Raw genomic sequence first — 18,418 nt, 5'->3', positions numbered from 1 at the left:
AATTGAAATGTACAGAAAGAAACGTCAGCGATTGCAAAATGGTTAAATTGGATATGCCATGCAGTGCCTCGAGTTAGTGACGTGTCCATACTGGACATGTTAAATGCATATATGGAATAATCATAAGGGAGCAGAACAGATGTTGTGAGTGGAGAGGAGTGAGTGTGCATGGGATGAAGTAATGGAAAGTACACAATAAACCAGGGTTTGTGCAGTGCTGGCATTTTTCATTGCCCATATTTGAAAGCAAGGCTTCATACTAGCTTACAAGTTAGATTGGAATCATGTTACCAGCAAAGTTAAATAGTCTTGATAAGTTAAAATAGTGTGATGTTTGTGGACTTGAAAGTTGAGACTAGATTAAGTGTATTCCCAAACATGTATTTTGTTTTAGCATTGATGCCATATGCATCCTTGGCTGTACTCTCTTGGAAATTGAGCAGAACTGAGTATCATATCTTGGATATACACTAGCCACAAGCTTACCGTATACCGGTATATTGCTTGTGCACCAGCTTGCCTTGGTCTATATAGAGTAGGTTCTGGCAGTACTACCCGTTGTTGCATCCCATAGGATTGGCATGCTGGGAGCTTCCTCAACACCAAGGGTTATCTTTCGGGGGAGTCGGGCGGTGGGGGACAAGGTATGCCTGTGTTTGCATAGCTTTTTACATAGTACTCTGCTGTCAAATGGCTCTTTCTGGTCAGCTAGGCACTTACGTTCACAAATTGAGTATGATTACAAACAGAATGTCCGTGTTAAAGAAGAGGAACTCTTTGTAATGTATAACAATGGTAGGGGACTTGGAAATGAGAAGGGACTTCTTCAACTCATTGGTTTGTTCCTAGTCTTACTTGGCAGCCTGTCCTAGAGGTAAAAAGGTTGAAAGATGCAATAGAGGTGTCAGAGATAACACCTTGCTACCCCCACAGCGGAACAGGATTTCCATGGATCTTTAGACTCCGTGGGGCTTTAGAAACCTAGTATAGCTGCTTTATGCTTGGGCACTGATGACGACATAATTGTTGCTTTGCTTGCTAGGTATGTCTTCCTTTTGTTTTGCAGAATTTTTTGTTTCCTCTTTTTTTCTTCTCTTTCGTTTTCTCTTTTATTTTCTGTGTAGTGTACGATTGGATATATTCTAGTCTTACAAAGGTATATATTTCCATGGATCTCACCGACTCTGAGATCTTGCAATTGTGGACACAAGTAGATAAAGACACACGAGTCTGGAAGAATACTCAGCAATATAGAACAGCAAAAGTATGTTACCATGCTCCACCAAACGTGGGCATGAACTGGTACAAAAGTGTCACTGTTAAGGGGCAGAAGTACCTTAAGCCAATTGGGTGATCAAACTGAAGGCTCTTTATATAGAGGGAGGGCTGGCTGCCTCCCCTGCTTACCTGCCCCAGTCTCTGCCTGACCCCTCGTTGGGTCATATCCAGGCCCAAACTTGAGCCTATGGTGAGCCTATATACAATCACCTCCTTCCTACTCCTTCCAGAGTTGTTTGGGTTTTCAGACAGCCCCAATAATGGCCTTACTTGGGCATCTGCCATAAACCAATGCCAAGGGTTTGACGTTTGCTTCATGCCTCAGATTCACGATAGCTTCAAAGTTCGCTTCTCCAGGTTTGCAAAATGTATAACATCAAAGAGATTGGATGTGGAAGATAAGAACACCTGAGTTAGTTTCAGAACACCTGAGTTAGTGTGGTCAATGACTTGATGCCAAAAAAACTCCAATTACCAATTGGAAAAGGACACAAGTTGAAGATAGCCTTTCCTTTAATGCATGTGAGTACAAATTTAAAGAGAACTGGATGAAAAGTCCTTAAAGTTTCTTGTAGACGTATTCTGAGTCTTGGTTTTCATATAGATTGTGAGGTTCTCCAGTGGACGATAATAGAGCCTTTGATTTTGTTTTACCAGGTTTGCTGTCTGAGGAGATGCCGGGGCTGTCAGAGGGTTCATTCAGCACCTATATCATTCTTACAAAATGTGTGAACTATCAATTCTTGATATTTGGAGCACCTAGAGGGCTTACAGCTAAAATATACTAGGAAAGGCCATGGTGAGCAAGGAGGTCAACTTTGAAACTAGCGATTTCTCATCTGTTTTTCAATCTGTCATCTCTCAATACTTCTGAGCGGATTCCACTTTTTGCAACACACTGGCATCTTGTATGGTGGAGCCCCTACACCCTGCAAAGATTACGCCTTCCTGCATCCTAAGCAACTTTGGTTTGGAACTTCCGTTGTCTTATTGGAGGACATGCTGCTATAGCATTAAGAGGACTTTTTTATATATTCAAACAGCTTCTAAAGCTGCTCTGCGTGGGATCAGAGATTTGACCTTGAGATTTCATCTAGCATACACATAAAACGTTTCAGAAATATTGGTGCTACAATGTGCTGAACCACTGATAAGTGCCGGGAGTATTTTGGAGAATGACAGTTCTTTGTGCGACAGTGTGCTAGAATCACTAATAAAGTGCCGCAAGTCAAGTGGGAGAGAAGGTGCCAATTTCTGATGTGTTAGCGGAAGGCTAGCGAGGAGGCCTTTCTTGTGAGGATCTCCCTAATTCTGCCAACAGCCAAGGTCAAGGGCCAGAGTGTGGGGAGATCTGATCGCATGAAAGGCCAGGATTAAGCCTTGTACTGATATCATAAGTTTCCAAGAGGTGGTAGTGCATAACAATTAGTTGAGGTAAGGCATCTAGTATTTTTTCTTCTCAAATATGAAAGCTATAAATTTCTGAGAGCTGTTCCTCTATATGGATATCGATATGCCATATATCAAGCAAGTCAAGTATCAGCTTCAGTGACAGAAACCGAGTTACCATGGTGGGATCTCATCGTGTCCTCTTGGTACCCAACCGCTAGTGCACTGCGATCAAGCAGAGAGCTCACGTTGTGATAATTGTGATTGGGATCTTTGAAGCTGATCGATAACTAGGAATTGGGTGCTGGACGCACTTCCCCTTTGGAAATTGCTGCATGTGACAATGGCGTTTAGAGCTTCACCAAATCGTCAACCTTGACATACATGGGAATGGTTCCCAAAAGGACTTTTGTGCGTTTAGGATTTAGGGTTTAGGGTTTGGGCATCCTCAAAGGCTTGTTGGGTTGCTTTTGAATCTTCTCTTTCTTCTCCAAGGGTACACTCTTCTTGACTTCTTTATGCTCTTGGACCATGGCTACTTGTTCTAAGTTGTCGATTGGCTTGATTTGGTAGCTTGTTTCTTCTTTACAGGATACCACCACATTCCTTCCATTTATATATGCAATGCTAAACAAGAAAGAATAAAACATACAGGAACATTTTGGAGGAAATTCATACCTAATAATACATCATAACCTTGGGAGTCCATCTGGTACCGATCAATTTTTGTGTTATGGCTCATTATGTTGATAGCGAACTTTTGTGAGAGCAAATAAGATTTATTATATCTCCTCCGATTGTTCTTCATCGCAAGACTTTGTTTCTACAGACCGTGCTTTAGAATTTGTCTAGGATGCCATTGTATTTGCATAGATTTAATTCTCAACCTAAATCAACAAATGGTTCATGTCCAAGGGGCGCATCATGATTTTTATTCTCATGGTTTTCTTTCTTCCACAGTCCCAGTCACTTTTCATCATATTTTTCAATAAATCTCTACAAGTGACTTTTGTACTCGGCTTGGAAGTTTTTTGGATATCTTTTGAGATTATCTCCAATTGGCCTTTGAACTATGTGCTTTGTATACTTACACTGGCCATCTGTTTTTCTACTTTCATAACATGTTTGCCTAATTGGTTGAAAGCTGTAGCAAGCACACTCATATGAGATGCTATAGAAACTTTGCCTTGTAATTCCTTGCCTAGCTTTTATCTTTCTAGTTGCTCTGGCCAACGTTTTTTAAGTTGTGGAGTTGTGAAGATCCTCTAATGCTCAGGCTTGTAGGATGGGTTTAGGGTTTAGAGTTTAGGATTTAAAGGTTTAGGGTTTAAAGTTCTCACCTTTCTCATAAGCTCTGTAGGATGGGTTTAGGGTTTAGGATTTAGGATTCAGGGTTTAAAGCTCTCATCTTCCTCAGACGTTCTAATACCAAATAGAAAAGAGAATAAATCTAAGGAAAGCGGGAGTGGAAGAACTGTAGAAGAAGTAGAAGGCACTGAAGCATTGCTCCATTGCTCCATTAGGAAAATTTTGGACTAAAAAAGAGCCTCTTGGATTAGGCCCTTAAGAAATGTGATTGAAAAACCAGCCAATAGGAAGGCTTGGGCATTAAAAGAATGGATTTGGTCTCTCATTGGTGGAGAAACTGTCCTTGGTCCCCACTCTCTCTCACTAGCCCCCCTCTTCACCCATTTGACTTTTGGGGGGTCCCCCTACTCTCCCCCTCCTCCTCGCCCTCCTTGGTAGACTTGCAAATTCGCACAACTTTTCCCTCCAAAAAAAGCAAAAATTTCCAAAAGTCTCCCCACATGTCCAAAAATGTCCCAAAAGTCCTCCCAAACTATCCCCATTCACCCAAGCCCTTTACAAATGCGAAAATGGCTTTTGTTGTGGTGTAGAATACCCAACAATCTCTTCCTCCTCTCAACCTTCCTTCTCCCAACCTATCCCCTCCTCTCAACCTCTTCGTTATCCCTCCCCTCAAACCTCTTACTGCTCTCAATCTCTTCTTCCTCCCAAGCTATCCCCACAAACCCGTTCCTCTTCTCATCCTCTTCTTCTTCTCAAGCTACCTCTATAAACCTCTTCCTCGTCTTAAGTTATCATCACGAACGTCTTCCTCCTCTCAACCTTTTATTCTTCTTTGCCGCTCACCCTCTGACGCCACCTCTCTCGTCGCCACATGGCCACCACAAACGAGAAACTTGCAGAGGACTTGGAGGCACTATTCTTGCAGTATGGCAAGATCTTCAACAACAAGGTGGATTGGACATTCCTATTGGGAGCACACCTTATTCCAAGCTTGCATGGTGTGGACATGGATCTCGAATGCCAACAAATGACTGACAAAGAGCATCTGATAGAGGCAATTGAAGATCTGGAGGAAATGATTAAAGGGGAGGGGCACATACCGATTCCTAGACCCCTAGACTTGATTCCACCCCTGGCTCCCTCATGTTGAGAGTTGTGGTGCCATGAGCACATGTAGAGCAAAGGTATGAGTAAAGGGCAAGTTGCCACATGGCATGGAGGAGATATCCCACATGTGAGCAAGCATATGGATGTAAGTACCCTCACCTATAAAAGGGAGGTTCATTTGAGGTAATATCATTCAAGCACTTCGCACTATCTCAAGATTCTCTTTATGAGTCCAAGCTAATCTATCCTGGAACCTAATTGACTTGAGGTACATGTCATGAGCACTCTCTTCATCATGTTTGCACTTAGGTTGCATCCTCCTTAGATTAGTGTTGTATTAGGATTTTGTCTCATGACTAGGAGAGCTCGATCCCCCGATTTGACATGGTATCAGAGCATAGGTTTAGCTCTCCTAGTTTAGCTCATTAGTAATTCACTAGGATTGCTCCCATTCCTAGAATAGTTTCAAAATGTAAGATTAGTTTTATATCTCGAGAGTTATTGTGAGAATTCATTGAGAGAAAGAGCGAGAGAAATCCATTTTCTTGAGAGAATTCCATTCATTGCACTTCTTCTTGAGAGAATTCTGTTTGAGAGATTTTGTGAGAGAGAGAGTTTCTACTCTCTATTCAGTGGGAGAGAGAGAGAGAGCATTGTAGCCTCTAGTGCTAACCAAGAAGCAAATGCATCCAACCCGGCCAAATCTGGCGAGGTGCAACAAAGGTGACCAATAGCTTCTCCACCATAGCTACGGGTCACCTTCAATGGCCTTTGCAGTCTTGGAACTATAGCAAGGATCATAAGAAGCTTGCCATGGAGAACGACCTTCGATAGCGCCAGTAGAGCTATAGCTACTTGCACAAGCCTCAAAGCAGCGGACGGACCAGCTCAACTCTTTGATCGACCTCCACGAAGGGAAGCTCTGCTCCACCAGCCAAACAACCAACGCCTAATGAGCATACGTCTCAGCAGAGCGCTGCAGCTTCCAACGGACAGCCTATGCCTTGGCCCTTCTCAAGCTTTTGCCTCCAGCTAGCAACTCCGAACATCCAGCGCCATATAGCCTCCTCCACATCAACCAAGACGGCTTAGTGCCGCAGTTGATCATCTAGGCTCCAGTATCCAACACCAACAGCCCCGAACAACCCCAAGGAGATTAGCTTCACCCTCAACGACGAGCTTCCATGCAACGAACAGAGTGGCGCAGTGGAATCAGCTCTTGGCACTTGACACATAGAAGATGCTTCATTTTGTTTATCCGCCTCTCCCAAATATTGGCCTCTAAGTCAGTGAAACAGGCCTCCATCAACGATTGAGAAAGCAGAACCGGGCACGAGCTAATTCATGACCACAATGGGGCATCTCTTATAATGATTGTTATTTCCTGTATAGAGCAAAAAGTTATTGGAAAAATACATGGATGTAATAGTAGGTTTCATTGAATGGAAGCATTGACTAAATGTGATTTGATTTAATATACCAGGCAATGTTTTCTACAACAGTGGATATCTATAGTTTGTTCTATAAAGTTTCATATTAATTCTCTTAAAATGTACCACTTTAGGATAATTGTTGTATTTAGTTAGCCAGTCTAACTTTTTCTTACAATGTGAATCATTGATGAAGTGTACTAGGTTGTAGTGGTTATTAGGTACTAGGTTGTCTATGGGATCTTGTAGATGAGGTATACATGTAGGCGATGAAAAAGAATGATGGGGCATGGATTACTTTAAAATGCTCTATTAATAGAATGGATATGGAGGTATGCATGCCCATGGTAATATTTAATGTATTAAATAGGAAATTGAATTACATTTTAAAGCAATTATTCATGGTCTCAAATTGTCATCCCCATTATTTATTTACAATGAAAGAAAAATTGTTGGGGAGACCATTGGATAATGTTTCTTTAGAAACATTTAATTTTCTATAGTACGATAAATGAATATAATGCATACTTCTCTTTTAAAGACATTTGAATTCTCAATAAGTCTGGGTGCATAAATAAGGGGCTTAGACCTTCGTAAAGCCTTTATTACATTTGTCCAAGACCATACAAAGAGATTGGGACTCTGTCTAACCTTTATTACATTCATTTCCTACACAACACTTCTTTAGCCTTCATCTCCTACCACCTTTACACATCCCTTCAATGGCCACCCCTCATGAACCATACCACAATATCGTGGCAACATCTCCTTATGTGAGCAGAGAGGAGGAGTTGTACGAGATTTTTAACTTTAGACTACTCAATTTCAAGAAATGTGACACATAACCACTCTTTTGAATACTTTATACTTCAAGCAATTATTTTATAAAAAACTTAGATTCTTTCTTTGCTTGCTTGATTTTCCAATCACTTCAACTAATTGTCGCTCGCTTTTTTGGGCTTGCTCGCTTTTTCTCGCTCGCTCTATTGACTGCCTCACAGAAGACAGAGAACATGAATAGAAGATCTCAACAATGTGCAACTTTGTATTCTTGAAGCAAGAGCTCTCTCAACAACTGTGTAAAGAATAGAGATGGAATGCTAGTAATAGCATGTGTACAAGAACCAATTGTCGGTTAGAGACCATTGAAGACTCAAACCGCTTGGAGGACTGAACCACCAACCATTGCGGCTAGCCTACCCTCGCACACCCCTCATAGTCACTGCTACTTGCTAAGCTGCATGGTTATGCAATAACACATGGCACTCACGGTGGAATGTGCAAATCCACAATAGTCACCCATCCCCTATGATAGATATCAAATAGTGTGTGTATGTGCATCAGTGCAACAATCATTTTGGGCATGGCGTCGACCGAGAACTAGGTGCAGTAAGGTTATCACAATCCTTCACTAATTACACATGAACAAAAACATCTCTTTTTGAATCTATCTAGAATTTAAAAAATGAAAACATCAAACTGTCATCAGCTTATTAATGCATGTCTGAACGTCCTAGGCTGTCATTGCCTGCGTGCGATAGCACACTACACTCCGAGTGCTATTTATCCTACAAAGCCACCCAAAAGCCATCGCTGGATCTCTACTCTTCATCTGAACTAGAAATGCACTGAACAAGTGCATCAGTTACCCCAACCTTGCTTAGTCATGCATCATTGCGTTCATGACACTCCAACCACAATTGCTTTGCTGGTTTTGCTCCACTCGAGCTTGCATCAGCAGTTTCCTGCTGTCTCCTCCACAACCAAAGCTTCAACCTTCGATCTTGCTCCATATTCATCAACCAGTGCAAAGAATGCGGATTTTACCAATCCACCGACTGATGCTACTCAGGCCATTGTTTAGTAGGCAGAACCTCCTCAATCCACGCACCCTGTGGCAATTGCTGTTACCAATGTTCTTCTTGTGTAGCTGGCCATAGCTGGATTACCAGAGGCTCAAATGAGGGAGGATCAGGTAACCTAGGAAATGAGGTGTGCTTATTATAAAACTTTTCCAAAAACCAATCTGCTTCATTCCACCAAGGAGGGCGAGGAGGCAAGGACAAACTGAAAGAACGGGCACATAGTTCTGACCAAAAACACAGAGAATGCCTTTGTCGCTAAAGATGTACCTTTAGACAACTCTTCATACTTTACATGCCAATCCTCCCCAGTAGGTACTGACTCTGCAATTGCTCCTTTACCCTTATCCGCACTACCTCTTCCACTTGCGGAATTACTAGAAGCTATCGACCGAGACACTATTTGCATCTAAGGAAAACTTTGCAGTCCAGACCCCACAACAGAGGAGAACTTTGCAGTCCGGACCCCGCAATAGAACCTGCATCCTCATCCGATCTGGGTCAGCGTTGTTGCAGAACCATCTCCCGACATGTTTGTAGAACCATGGGCCTCAATCATGGCCTCAAACATGTACAAGAGAAAACTATGGTCCTGTGAAAATTACATCAAATCTCTAATTACTCAAAGACATTGAATGGAGCTATGGCTATGGCAACCTCCCACCTCCTCTCATTCCCCAACTTCTACCCCCTGAAACAAACACTCCCCCTCACTCTTTGACCTTGCTGTTTCCTCTACTACAGTAGAAGAGCATCACACTAGTCAGCAGCAGTAATCACAAAAATTAAGTTTCCTTTTTGTTTGTTCAGCCTTGATTTCCCTATAATTGGATCTCACTATTCCCTTGGTGACAGTGATATTGATGGTGGAAATCCTATTGCATCTCCTTTAATGAGAGTCATACTATGACATTCCAAGCTTTTGTTTTGTAGCATTAGTTTGTGATTGTTGGCTATGGAATCATTTGGGCTCTCCCACAGATGTACATAACTTAGAGTAGGAAAATATTGTCCCTTGTAGTACTCCAATTCCTTAAAAGTTTCATATAAGAAAGATTTAATTTAGAGGGAGGCTGACCACAAAATGGGTCATGAACTCCCAAAGGTGCAATCTTAATTGGCCACTTTCTAGTATGGAAGGACCTAACGATGTAGACTTGGAGAGGCAACAAGAGGGCAATGATTTTGACAATGGATAGTTCGTTGGGGCAATGAACCCTAACACCCTCAGATATAAACCCTAAGAGGAAGAGGAGTTCACTTATCTCATTCAAGGTTTGAGCAACCTTGCCGCCCTTGCCTCCACTATCTCCAAACCCCCTCTTAGAACCTCTAGCTCTCAACCCATAGACAGAATGGCATCAGACCAACCTCTGAATAAAAAGGGTGAGAAGAGTAAAGGGCCCACTCCAAAGCAAAAGGGAAAGGTGATCAAAGGGCCCATTTGAAGGGTGAGAAGAGGAAAGGGCCCACTCAAGCAAAAGGCAAGAAAGGCAAAGAGGAAAGGGCCCAATTTGAAGATGAATAATCCCAAAAAACCATAGGGACTGGAACTCAATGTGCCCCCATTTTCCAATGTCCCATGCCTTTTCTCAACTACGTCCACTCTCTTGGCCTTAGTAACTCTCATGGAACGAGGCCTTCAACCATAGCATTGCCATAGAGGCAATCGGTTCCTATGATGGCTAGACAAAGGCCTTCCAAGAAAAGGGGTAGACTATCACAATCATTGAAGACATTCATTCCTTTTTAAAAGCTGCCTTTGGGAGTGAACAAAAGGGACCTGTCCTCTTGTCACACAATGAAGTCCCCATTTTTCTACTAAAAGATCACCATCTTTACCTTGTGGACTTGATGTCAATATACCTTCATAAGAGTAGAATATGTCCACCTTACGAATTCAGAGATTTAAAAAAAAATCAAAGACAGAAGAAAAAGAAACAATGAGAGAGAGAGAGAGAGAGAGAGAGAGAGAGAGAGAGGGACAAGGGGGGGTAGGAGGGTTCATGCAGCCAGGTGACTAGTCCATCTATTGTGTCATGTTTGTTGTAATGAGAACTATATTAGGATGGGAAAAATTATGTCAAGTTCCAAGAATCATGTTCACTGTAATGAGAGCCATATTAGGATAGGAACACTTATGTTAGGTGTAAAAAGAATTGCCTTGAGGGAAAATGATGTTATAGAGTCGCCTCCCTCTTCTGCTATTTAATTGGTCTCTTTCCTCCCTCTATTAAGTGCTTGCAACACAAGAGTCATTTAGTTCTAGAATGATTTAAAAGTGTGATTTTATAACTCAAGGAAGTGTCTTGCATGTTGCATTGAATTGTATTAGAATTACTAGCATTGAGTGCCACTCTTATTTATCACCAAAGGAGATGTAACTTTGCTTTGTCAGGAATGACAAGCATTCCTACTAATGTTAGATTTTGAGGTGGGCAATAAAGTGGTCTTTTCTTTGGTAAGGAACAACATATGTGTGGTCAAAAATGGCTCGGTGACAATTTGCAAAATGTTGTTAGATGCAAGTTTGCTTTGTCAGGAATGACAAGAGTTCCTACTATGGCTAGATTTTGAGGGTGGGTGATATACAATGGTCTTTGCTTTGGTAAGGAGATAGAATATGTGGTAAAAAATGGTTTGGGGACACTTGCAAAATGTTGTTATAATGAAGGGATCCCCATCTGGCCCTCCTTTGTTTTTTCTTTTTGTTACTTTCTATCTCCTTAAGGTTTGTTGTTGTTGCTTGTTCTCAGTGATTCTTGAAAATTGTTACTTATGTTGGCACTGATGCAAACATAAGGGTAACTTTGTCTGTCTGTCTGTCTGTCTGTCTCCCTCTCTCTCTCTCCTCTCTCTCTCTCTCTCTCTCTCTCTCTCTCTCTCTCTCTCTCTCTCTCTCTCTCTCCCCCCCCCCACTCCCTCTCTCTCTCTCCCTCCCTACCCCCCCCTCTCTCTCTCTCTCTCTCTCTCTCTCTCCCCCCCCCCCCAGGCCCTCCATTTCCATCTCATTTTTCTAGATCTTCCATTGCATTGTGTACGTGTGTTGACTAATTAAAACAAAGTGTAATTTCTTCCAAATTCACTTAGCCTTGAAGAGATTAGCATTGGCACAATTATTTTAGAAAAAACAATTAAGAATACATGAAGGAAATGATTTTGAATAATATTAGCATGCCAAAATAGGTACTCACTTCAAACCCTAGTATAGTAAGTCTATCATCCTGTGTCACTAGGTAAGAAGCTATAGAAAACATGAAAAACATGTTGACTATAGTGTGTTGTTACATCTTCTATTTTTGAAGCCTTCTAGTCTACTACTTGAGTCAAGTGGTACTCATTATGCTTGTCTTGGATATGCAATACTCTTTCTGATCTTTTGTTTTGGGATTGATCCCCTAGCTTGTCCATGTTCATGGTTAGCATTGTCCTTTGTCATACCACCATTTGATCCACTTGATCCAATTTCAATGCATCTGTAAGATTGGTGATAACTAGAGTCATTGCAGTGGTACTTTTCATCATCGCTCTAAAACCAAACACAAAAGGAGCACATGACTTAGATACATATATATACAAATCAAATTAATCAATTTATACTCTAAAGAAAGATTTTCAGATGCATAAGCATTTAATGACTCTCCACTATATGTAGCTATATTGAATTGGAAGGTACAAATTAAAATAATCTAGACTAAGGTATTGATTTCAAGTCATGAGATGTGTTAGGATCCCAAATATTCAACGGTGAATCAAAGACATAATTATTCTAACAAAGAAGAACATGCAAATATTTGCATCATCACCCAAATTAAATAGTCATACACAAGAAACCAAAGGACATCAAGAAACCAAAGGACAACAAGAAACCAAAGGATAGCAATGACCTTCTCTCACCTTGGGCACATGTAAGCTTTTGCAAGCCCTTTCGGAAGCTTGTAGAGCTGATGTGGCAAACAAAAGGACAAACCTTGCCTAACCCTTGCAACTGGATTGCATAGGCAAGTAAGGGCAAGCAAGGATATGGCAACCTATGAAAAGCTACCATCAACCTCACAAAACTCTCCCTGAGCATGTGCTTGCCATAAATCCAACAATGTTTAGCACACTGTAGGCAAGCACGTGCCCCTGATTGAGATACCTTTCGATAGGTAGCCTTGAAATGGAAATGAAACTAAATACATAACATGTGCCCAACCTATCTGTATAGCTACAAGGAGTACAAGGGCTAGAAGAAGAGCACCCAAAAGTGGAATTCCCTCTTGTTTCTATTCAATACAAAGTGGAACTATCAATCCTATAGAGCCATTGCCCATAGTTAAGCACCGTAGGACCAAAAAATCATTCCATATGAATTCAAAAGGTCAAAAATATTTTTCCATTGCCAAAAAATGCCTCAAAAGATCCAACAAATCTTTCCATGCCAATTAGTGGCCAAAAGATGCAAAAGATCTTTCCATGCCAACTGTAGGCTATCTCATGGGCTAAGTTAGGACTATTGGTACAGTTAGTTTACATACCATCTAGGTCAGTTAGGACACTTAGTCCAGTTAGGGCAATTAGCCCTAGGGTTTTGTTATGTTGGCTCTCCCTTGAGCCTACACACTTCAGTTTTGCAGCAATCTATTATAGCATCTCGTTTTTCTCCATTGTGCTTCCATTTTTGAGCTTGCATTGCTTCCAACACCCAACAATGGTATACAGCAGGTCGGGAATCCATTCCCTCAGCCATTGATAGCTTTCTCAAGCTGTTTGGCAGCCTTTTGTGCCCTCATTCTTGCTAATTTGCTCAATTTTCGAGGTTCTACACATCTGTGATTGAGGCCTCACTTGTGACCTCCTGGAGCATTTCTGTCGCGGGAACTTCACTTTGGCACAGGAAATCAGTGTTCTGGAGCTTTTTCTATTGAAAACGGTGCATTTACTACACATTAGTTGCTCGCAGCACCTGTACGAAAAATTGTACAGACCTATTAGAGAATTTCGTACAATTGTATGGACCTGTCAGAGAATTCCGTACAATTGTACAGATTTGTCAGAGAGTTCCGTACAACTATATGGACCTGTCAGAATTCTATACAACTGTACGGATTGTCAGAGATTTCTGTATGACTGTACCGACGTGTCAAATTTTACGGGCCTATCAATGCATTTATTGTAGTACGGACTATGTCAACAAGCATTTACTTCAGTACAAAGCTGCCTCCGAAGACTTCTCTTTGAACACTTCCCTCCTCATTTGGCATCCCTTTGCCTCGAGCTGCGAGCTTCTCTCCATTGGATCTCTTTCTCTCCATTTCTATGTGCTCTCCTCCTCATGGGAGCACTTCTTTTGCTGTAATTCTCATTTCCAGCCCTCATTTGCTTGCTTTAAGAGCCTGTCACTACTATATACATCATTGGGTAAGACGTTGTTGCATTGGCTTTTTTCCATTTTTGCTTCATTTGCATTTTGGAAAGGCCTCGTGTTGCCTTGGAAGGCCTCGTGTTGACTTTGGGGATTTTTCTTGCAACAAGTACACCTTGGGACAGCAGAGTCTTTTGCAGACATAAGCTTTGAAGCTTGGGTAGATTTTTGGCACTTGATTCTGAGAGGTTGTCTTTTTCTCATTTGCTTTGCTAGATGGTGCATTTGCCTTGTATTTCAGCACCATGTCTGGTGGCAAATATGATTTGTTTGGGTTGATTAGGGCCGATGACAAGCTTGATGGCACCAATTACCCCATGTGGTCATACATGATGGGACATGTTTTGGTTGCCAGGAATCTATTGCATATTGTTTCAGGTTCTGAGGCCAGGCCTACACGCATTGTTACTGGTTCTACACCTCAAGCCTCTGCTTCTTTAGGTGATGGGTCTTCAGATGGTGATGGTTCTACTGCTACAGCTAGGACTCCTGCACCTCCTACTCGAGGTGCTTTGCCTCCTTCATAGGAGCAAATTTAGTGGGATGGTCGTGATGCCAAAGCACATGCCTTGATTCTTTCAGTGAAATGGGTTATTATCCCTCATATTCGGTCTCGCAAGATAGCTAAGCAAGCATGGGATCAGCTTACATCTTTGTATCAGGTGTAGATTGAGGCGAGAGTTGCCTATCTCTGCAGGCAGTTGAAAGATTTAAAGCTTGATGAGGGTGGTAACATGGATGCCTATCTCACTAATGTGAAGGATTTGAAAGAGCAGTTGGCCAACATTGATGAGATTATTCCTGATTCTCAGCTGGTTTCTAATACCCTTGATGGGTTGCCTGATTCATATCAAGGCTTTGCTACTACATTGAGGTTGGTTGAAGGGGGTGATGCCAATCATTTCTCATTTGACCAGCTTGTTGCTCTTCTTCTTCAAGATGAGCAAAGTCGTGTGAATCGCAATGCTACTATGGCTAGTGATCAAGCATTTGCTACCCATCACAAACAAAAAGGTAAAGGCAAGGTTTCAGTTGGAAAGACCTCTCATTCCCATGTTGATCATTCACATGGTGCCTCTTCTTTAGGGGATAACAAAAAGAAAAAGAGATGTAATTATTGCAGGAAACTTGGGCATGATATTTCTAAATCAAGGAAGCGCATAGCATCTAAAAAGAAAAAGAAAGATCTGGTCTTGCAGTATTTGGTTCTTCTAGTGCAGAAGATCGACATGAGTCTGCTAATTTTGCATAAGACCACCATTGGGCTTCTTGGTTACATGTCAACATAATCCTGATGTTCATGATGCTTGTATGGCAGTTTCAAATGTTCGTGATGCTTGGTTCTTTGATAGTGGTGCTAGCAAGCACATCACTTCCTACAGGAAGTTATTCAGCTCATTGGAGCTTACATCTAGTGGGGGCAGTGTCACATGTGCTAATAATGCATCATATACCGTGAAAGGTATTGGGAAAGTTGCTCTAACTTCTGTCTCTAGTGGTATTGTCACTCTAGAGCATGTGCTTTATGTTCCATGCATTCATAAAAACCTATTTCAGCCATTGCTACATGTGGCTTTCAGGTTATTTTTGATGGTGTGAGGTGTGCAGTGTATGATGTTACACATGCCTTTACCCTGGTTTTGACTGGCACATTGTCTAGCGGTCTTTACAGACTTGATGCTTATGATAGATGTTCGAATGATGATGCTACACTTGCCAATGCACATGCCTATACAGACTTGATGCTTATGACAGATGTTCGAATGATGATGCTACACTTGCCAATGCACATGCCTTTGCTATATTGATTTATGGCAGATACTCATTTGTGGCATGAGAGGTTTGGCCACCTCAATTCTAGAGCCGTCTGAAGTTATATAAGGAAGATATGGTTGTGGATCTCCCCAAAATGCATATGCCTTCCAAACATATTTGTGAACCATACTTACTGGTGGTAAGATGCACCGTGCTGCGTTTCCCAAGGATGGGAGAGTTGGTGCTTCATGTAAGCTTTATCTAGTTCATAATGATGTTTGTGGACCCATGAGGGTTGCAGCTCTTGGGGGGTTCTACTATTTTGTTACTTTTATTGACGATTTCACCCGGTACACTTGGATTTTTGCATTGAAATCCAAGTCTAATGTTTCTTCATGCTTCAAGCACTTTATTGCCTTGGCTAAGAATGAGCATTAGGGGAGAAATGGAGTCTCAAAAGGGCCTCATAAGGAATGGATTAGGGGAAGATTATGAAACTTAATCTAAGTCTATGTGGGGGGGTCATAATCAAGGCTCAGGTGGTTTTGGAAGCAATCAAGAGGGACGAAAAAAGACATCCAGGAGGATATAAATATATGGAACTTGTGAGCTTATATTTACACATGATTGGTGGTTGCTTGGTGGTTAGGGCCCGAGAGTGGGGACCATGTGGTTGCGGGTTCAAATCTTCTATGGCATATTTATTATTTGGTGGAGGTAATGGGGACCATTTGGTCACGGGTTCAAATCTTCTCTGGTGCATTTATTATTTGGTGGAGGTGGTGGGCTTGGTGGGCGCCCCAAGGTGGCGATTTGGCCACGTGTCAAGCCCGCGCATGTCGACGGCCTGTTCTGCCCCTACTCTCCACTAGACAGGCCCACTTGCACCTCCCTTGTTGACTTTTTTGACATGCCTTAAATGCACCCCCTCCCCACATTTTGAATTTTGGGACACATGGCAGAACATGGTGCTCCTTCTCCACGTTTGGTGGTTTTCTACCCCAAAACCATGGTATTCCTTCCCCCTTTTTCAAACTAAAACCACCTTTTTCAAATTGAAACCACCTATGACCTAAGCATAGTAAATGCAACATGCCACCTCAACATACCATTGCCCCACACAAAGGAGCATTCTCATTGGTAGAACTCAAATCCCTCTCTAATCCCTTGCAATTAGGAAACACTAATTGGAGGCCCCTCTTGAGACCCCATTTCTCCCCTAATGAGTGGGCTACACATTGCTCACATTAATACAGACAGGGGGGGTGAATACATGTCGAAGGAGTTTGCTGTTTTTTTGACTTCCTGTGGCATCAATCATCTATGCACGGTGCTTTATACTCCTCAACAGAATCCCGTGGCTGAGAGAAAGAATAGATCAGTGATGGAAATGGCTAGATGCATGTTGAAAGGCAAACATTTGCCTAATAACTTGTGGTTGGATGCGGTCATGTGTGCAAATTACATCTTGAATATATCATGTCCTACAAAGGCATTGCAGACTATCACACCTTATGAGGCTTGGATGGGTCATAAGCCTCGCATTTCCCACATGTGGACTTGCTTAGCTTATGCTCATGTGCCTTCATAGAGATGCACTAAGTTGGATGATAAAGCTATTAGATGCATTTTTCTTGGGTACAATTCATAGAACAGGGGCTATAAGCTATATCAGCCCCACACGGGCAAGTGTTTTGTCAGTCGAGATGTTGTGTTTGATGAATCTTCCACTATGCCTTTGCTGGGCTATCATAAACAGCCTGTTGTTGATGCCCCAGACATATTTGACAGCTTCATGACTTTGTTTCCATCCGATGCTCGGGATGATGTTCCATTTGAGGTGGTCCCTCCTCCATCTATTGGTCATTTGCAGCCACATGTGCATGCAGAAATTCAGCCTGATATGCCTATCATTGATTAGGATCATTTGCATTGAGCTCTTGACCAGGAAAGAGCAGAAATTTAGGAGCCTAAAAAGGTATCCCGTTGGCTCCTTGACACATTAAAAGATAGCAAAGACACTCCTCTGCCAACTCATATGAGAGCAGCTGTCCGAAAAGAGCATGCTAGTTTTGTTGCTTATGCTTTGATTGCCACAGCATGCAATGAAGAGCCATTATGTCATCAAGATGCCTTTCATAATGATTGTTGGATGAAGGCCATGCAAGCTGAATTGGATTCTATCCATCAGAATGACACTTGGGAATTGTGTGATTTGCCTTATGGCAAGAATGCCATTGGAACTAACTGGGTTTATTGCAAGATCAAATGGAAAGCTGATGGTTTAGTGGACCGTTACAAAGCCCATCTTGTTTGCTAAGGGGTATGCTCAGTAGCATGGCATTGACTTTGAGGAGACTTTTGCTCCCACTTCTAGGATCACTACCATTCGGATTGTTATTTCCTTTGCTGCCCACTTTCATTGGCAGATACATCAGCTTGATATTAAGACAACTTTCCTTCATGGGCATTTGCAGGAAGAGGTCTATGTTTCCCAACCTCCTGGCTTTGAGGTTGAAGGTTCTGAAAGCAAGGTATGCCGCTTGAAAAAGGCCCTCTATGGATTGAAGAAGGCACTTTGGGCTTGGTATTTGAGAATTCATTCTCATTTGCTCACACTTGGCTTTCAGAACAGCCCTACTGAGGCTACCCGTTACATCCGCAAGCATGGGACAAATTTGCTGATTTTAGTCCTTTATGTGGATGACATGCTTGTAACTAGGACACATGCTCAGCAAATTGTAGATTTTAAAATTGATTTGTAGCAAACATTTGCTATGTTTGATCTTGGTCTTCTGCACTACTATTTGGGCATTCAATTTGCTAGTAGTGAGGGGGGCATTTCGATGTCACAATCCAAGTACATTGGATAGCTTTTG

The sequence above is a fragment of the Dipteris shenzhenensis genome, chromosome 29 (genome assembly GCF_047967505.1).
Source record: "Dipteris shenzhenensis isolate YYH24624 ecotype China chromosome 29, Dip_SZ_1.0, whole genome shotgun sequence".
Classification (NCBI taxonomy): domain Eukaryota; kingdom Viridiplantae; phylum Streptophyta; class Polypodiopsida; order Gleicheniales; family Dipteridaceae; genus Dipteris; species Dipteris shenzhenensis.
The sequence above is the reverse complement of the archived record's forward strand: the minus strand, read 5'-3'. Positions refer to the sequence as shown.